The 6301-nt window shown below is 36.1% G+C and overlaps 1 pseudogene; it reads right to left on the minus strand.

Moving 5' to 3' along the window:
• Positions 1-2154: 2154 nt before the first annotated feature.
• LOC109461351 (EKC/KEOPS complex subunit TPRKB-like) lies at positions 2155-2675 on the minus strand (annotated as a pseudogene).
• Between the last annotated feature and the right edge of the window lie 3626 nt (positions 2676-6301).

Genomic DNA, 6301 nt, shown 5'->3' on the forward strand with positions numbered 1-6301 from the left:
GTGGAATATAAAGAACAAAATAAATGAACAAATAAAACAGAAACAGGCTCATAGATACAGAGAATATTTTGATTTTGCCAGATCAAAAAGGAGGGAAGTTGGGAGGATAGATGAAGGGGAGAAGGGATTAAGAAGTATAGATTGGCAATTACAAAATAGTCATGGAGATGTAAAGTATATCAGAGGAAATATAGTCAATAATATTGTAATAGTTATGTATGGTGTCAGTTGGGTACTAGATTTATCGGGGTGATCACTGTATAAGTTACAAAAATATTTAATCATTATGGTGTACGCCTGAACATATAAATTTGTATGGCAATTGTAATTGAAAAATTAAAAAAAAAAACATATTTTTAAAAACTGCCTTATGTTAGACCAATACTGTCCAATAAAAAACAAAATAAAATAAAAGTATAAACCACCAGGATGAGAGAGCCTATCTTTGGAGAACGTAGGATTGAATTCTTACCAAATACAACATAGAGTACTTGCAAGGTTTCATAGACCCACATGATGTACTTGATGGAGTGGCAATTCTTTCACCATCAATGGGCTTTTAGTCTAAGTTAAATTTCTACTTTTAAATATTTCCCCAAAGCAGTTTATTTGATCATTAACGGAGTTTTCTTTGTTTGTTGTCTAATTTGAGTTCTGTCCATTTTAGCTGACATTTGCTGGGCTCACTCTATCGAGATCTTCAGAACCTAGAAGCTAATCTTGCCTCCTTCAGCACTATGGTGGAGCTGAAGGGACACCTAAGTGGGTTCAAAGCAGAGTCCCCAGGGGAGTCACTACTGACTCTGTCATCTTGGAGCACTCATTTTACTCTTAACCCCAGTTTGGTTATCTGTAAACTGAGGGTATTGGACTTGAGCAGTACCAGTTGTTTACAAATAGTGTTCTGTAGATCCTTAGGTCTATAGAAAAGCCTCAGGATTGCTAGGTGGAGCATAGTGAGTGAGGGGGAGATGGAGAAGATGGGGTCTCTGGCAGCACATTCTGTGTTATAGACAACAGAAGTCTGATATTTTATAGAAATTGGCAGCTTTGATCATTGGTGTTTGTAAGTAATCTCTAAACATCATGTTTGATTTTACCAAAGTTATCGAGCAAAGAGACCAAATTTTTTAAACAGGCATGTGAAGACACTATAAAAATTGGTATTCTTTCTGATTCCTAAGCTATTTATCTTTGTCATCATAGGTTAATCAGCATTCCTCTATCCTAAGTATGGTTGCAAATGGAGAAAAAATAAATTTACAATCTATAAATTATTTAGCAAATGTTGAACAAGTAAGAATTAGCTATACCTTTTTTGTTTTTCTTTCTTTTCTTTCTCTTTGTCCTTTCTTTTTTTTTTTTTTAATAAATGGTGTATTCCAAGGCACAATCATGAAAAACACAAGATAAACCTGGAGTACCTTGTAGTATCAAAGAGTAAGGATGTGTTCGAAAGGATGGGGGCATGACAAAGGGCCAAGGAGCCAACCTAGAGGAAGTTCCAAGGGCCAAAGCTGGAACAATATGAGAAACAAAGTAACAATAATATTGGATTAGAATCCCTAGACTAAAATAAACACCCACAGCCTTCACTGTCATAATAAAATAACTGAATAAATAAATGGGGGAGATGGTACAACTCCTCCTTACAGAAGAACTGTAATCAGTAAATGTAACAGGAATGAGGGAAATCTGCAGTATGACACCACAGTAATAATTGTGGCAAGATCCACCAATGGATGCTAAAGTTATTGAGAAAAAGCTTGAGGAGAAACAAGACATTTTCATAGTACCAGTGCATTGCTCCCTAAATGTTTACTAATTACAAGGGGGAAAAAATAGTAAGTTTACAGTGAAAAAATCTGCAGACTATGCCTTCACCAAATGAGAGTCTTATATTAGAACATGGAATAGTGTAATGAGCTCCACAATTTCTCTACTTATTAATGATATCCAACACAGTTTAAATCAAAGCCTTCATAGTATCATTCTAGAACTTTGTTAACATAATTCTAGAATTAGCCTTAAAATTAAAAGGAAACAAGGTTAAATAAAAATAAGATTAAATAAAAATACAAGAAAAATATTAAACCATATCATAAAATTGTAATTATTTTTTATAAATGCTGAAAAATGTTAATATTTGTCATTTCACAAAACACCTTTTGTTGATATTCTACAAATAATACCATCCAATAACGTCCCAATACTTTCTTCTTGTGAAGATAGTTTACATATCTTTTTGACTTCTGTAATATTTGTTATTTCAGGAAGATTTTTCAGAGAAACTTGTTGACCTTTAACCTAAGATATTAGGTCTTCCTGATTTATTTGTGTGTGTTTTTCCATTTTTTAATGTAAACAGAATTGAAGTGTAATTTTCTGAGATACCAAGTTTTTTAAAGTCACTGAAATATTGTTATTTGGGGAAAGGTTGAAAATAATTTCAGTAGATAGAGTTCTTGTCTTCATTTTTCCCAGTGTGTAGAGGTGAACTGCTTTGTTTTCCGCCACAAGTATCTGAAATGGATTGACAATCACTGTAGGGTTTATTAATTAAACATCAGTGGCACCTTCCATAGACTTTTTCCTCAAACATTTTTTACATCTTCAAACAACAGAAGGGTTACCGTGCATTTGGGAAACAGGTCCAGCTGGTGTGTTAACTGCATTTCATAGATAAGCAGGATTCACCACATCCCCTGTCTGTCTCCTAAAATTGTAATAATTAAAACAATATCCTAAGGACACGTGGAATAAAGTAAATAACTTGGAATCAGCTATGAATAGAAAGATAGAAGTAGATAGAATAAATATGAAATGAATTAGTCAATAATCCTAATAAATACATAATATACAGAAAATTTTTCTTTAGAAAATAATCTATTTATATTAGCTCACATAGGCAATGTATTCCAGGTATATTAAAAGATTAAAAGCAAAAAATAAAACCATAAAATATTTGAAGAAATCATAGATGTGTCTTTAATGGATATTTGGTTCAGGAAGGGCTTTTCAGGGAAGAACACTTACAAAGGAAAAGAAAGAAATAAGTGAATAAAAATTAATTACTGCTCCACATAAAAATTATAAGTCAAATGATAAACTGGGAAAAATGTAATAAATGTAAAGAGGAATTACTAACTAGTAATTTCCATTACTAATGGAAAATCATTCATTCATCCATTCATTCATTCAACAAATATTTATTGAGCAATTCTTTTATGCCAGGTTAGAACAGTAGCAAACAAACCAGGTTTCTTCCTACATGAAGCTTACATTCAAGTGGGGCAGGTTGGGGGTGGGGCATAAGCAATCAGTCCATAATTAGACAATATGTAAAATCATGTTAGTACTGTAGAGAAAGAGAACAATGGCTACAGGGGAGGGAAGTGTAGGATGCAGACAATGTTATTTTGTGCCAGGTGATCAGGGAAGGCTGTGATGCACTTCCATTTGAGCAGAAACCTGAGGAACAGGAAGGAGGAAGCTGGAGAGATGTCTATGAAAGGAACTTCCTGCAACAGGAACATGAAGGACAGAGGGTCAAGGTCTGAGGTAGAAGTTGCCTGGCATGCCCAGACCTGTGAGAGACCCAGTGTCAGAGCTGAACGAGCAAGTGAGAGAGAAGTGCTGGTTGCTTGAGGTGGCAAGGTAGATCATGTAGGGCGTCTTAGACCATTGCAAGGACTTTAGTTCTTATTTTCAATGAAGTGGGAAGACTTTGGAGGATTCTGAACAGAAAAATTATTTTCATTTGTTCAACAAATATTTATTTAATGATAATTGTGTGCTAGGCACTGGTCTAAACTAAGCTTATGTCCTAGTAAAGGAGGCATGTAAGAAACAAATAAATAAATGAGTTAAATATATAGGCTAGTGGATGGTAACACATGATGTGAAGAAAATAAAGCAGGCTGGGGTAGAGACTCACCAGGGAAGGCTTCACAGAGAAGAGACAGTAGGGTGAGACCTAGGCTTTCGCAGGTCATTCTGCCTCTGTGTAGAGAATCTCCTGGGCCTGGGGTCAAGTGTGGCAGTGGGAGGCATTAGGAAACAATTGCAACATTTGGGCAAGAGGAGCTATGTCCTGAATCGTGGTAGGAGACTTTTGTATATGTGTCTCAGGTACAGCCAACAGAATGTTTAATGTGTTCATTTTGGAGTGACTATTTAGACATCCACAAGGAGATAAAAGAAGGAAAGCAGTCAATGGAATACACGTATTATATTTAATGTGAGCAAGAGACCAGACATTAGTAAACTGTTTTCTCTGCTGGGGAAACTGAGAGATATTCCCAGAATCAGAAATGGGAACATTGAATTGGAGTTTTGGATTTCTCCGGATAGACACCTAGGAGTGGGATTGCGGGATCATAAGGTAGTTCCATGGGGGGGTGGGATAAGGGGAAGGTGAGAGGTTTTGAAAAATAGTCGGTAACCACAAGATGGTCATGGGGGTTTGAAAATTAATTTGGGGAACGTACAGAGGGATAGTGGATGGGGGGAGGGGGGTTCACACAGTGTGGGATATAAATGATAAACGTCTAAGTTTTGCTTTGTCTTCCGCACCTGAAACTAATTAAAAAAAAAAAAAAAAAGAAATGGGAACATTGTAGAGAGCATAAGAACTGATTAATATCTCTGAAAATGTGAACAGAATGAAGTTGAGGTAAGATTCTGATTTTGCCTCAGCTCTGCCATTCAGTAGCACTGTGACCTTTTGTAAGTCTGCTCACAGGCTCTCTTCCTTCCTTCCTTCCTTCCTCCCACCATCCCTTTCTCTCTCCTCCTCTTCTTCCTCCTCCTCCTCCTCCTTCTCCTTTTCTCTTTCTCTCTCCTTTTCTCTTTCTATCTCCTTCTCTCTTTCCTCTCTCTCTCTCTCTCTCAGGTCTTACACCATAGGACCTCTAACGTTAACTCATAGTAGATAGCCAGGTGAGGGAAGCAGTAATACCAGGTATGAAAATCCAAGTATTTGTTTTTGTGTTTGTTTTATTTCTCCTCATTATTCCTGAATAATGAAAAGGAAACCATTTTTTTATTGAAAACTCTTCCTCATGAAAAATAGTATCCAATTTCTAGAAGTATATGACCTTCCTATACATATAAAAACTATTTATTTTATTTTATTATTTTATTTTATTTTATTTTATTATTTTATTTTATTTATTTTATTTTATTTTATTTTATTTTATTTTATTTTATTTTATTTTATTTTATTGGGGTAACAATTGTTAGTAAAGTAACATAGGTTTCAGGTGTACAATCCTTTAATAGGATGACTAACCATCCTGGTTTGCCCTGGACCATCTTGTTTTGAACACTGAATGTCCACAGCCCTCAAAATTACCTATTCTCAAAAAAAAAAAAAAAAAAAAAAGAGGGGAGTTAGTCACCCTAACACCATGAAAAAGAAAACAAGAAAGGCAGTGAGGGAGAGGAGAGGGAGGGAGGGAAGAAGAAAAAAAGAAGGAAGGAAGGAATTAAGATAAAAACATTTTTAATTAGAAAGTATATCAATTTGGATGTTTCTGGCTTCATTTAATAGACCTTAAATCAAGTTGACTGAATAAGGAAACATTATTTCACTTAAGAGGAAGTCCAGAGGTAAAGATAAGTTTTAGGAGGGAGTGAACCAGTGCCTGGACAAGGTACCATTTCTTTCTGGTTCCTTCCTCTGCTCACTGGGTCATCAGCTTCATCCTATCATTGGTTTTTTTATGTTCCTCAGATGGCTGCCAGCAGCAATGGAGCAATGCGATTTCTCGTTCACGTGATAGTGGAGAGTAGAATCCCTTTCCAAAGTAAGCTTCTCCTTACATCTCTCCGTAGCAAGGAGATAAAATGTCCCCAATGGGCTCGGACCAGTCGTGTGCAGTGAAAGGATGACAACCATACTGCTTATACAGAAGGCAACAGGTCCACATGGACATGAAACATGAGGCCAGCATAGGACAACCCTAACTTAGTGGGGTCACCAAGTCATGGTTTTTCCTCAGGCAGTAAGACTTCTTGGAGCAGTTGGGTAACAAAATGAAAATTTGAGTGTTCATCATTCAAAACAAAAGGGGAGGTGGGTGGGGCCAGTGTGATGACTTCTTTGTGGTCAATTATTGCTTATATTGAGCATAGCTGGCAATAGGTAGATTGAGCTGAGCCATTGGTGCTAGAGAGGGCTTCTGAACTTGAAGCAGCATTTCTAGTCTAAGTATGACTGCAGCTTTTGACTTTGAACATTTATTTAATGAGGAAAAAGTTTTAGGAAGATTTTGACCTATCCTTGTGCAAGTAATTC

Source organism: Rhinolophus sinicus, chromosome 4 (genome assembly GCF_057876585.1).
Source record: "Rhinolophus sinicus isolate RSI-liver-muscle chromosome 4, RSI-T2T, whole genome shotgun sequence".
Lineage (NCBI taxonomy): Eukaryota > Metazoa > Chordata > Mammalia > Chiroptera > Rhinolophidae > Rhinolophus > Rhinolophus sinicus.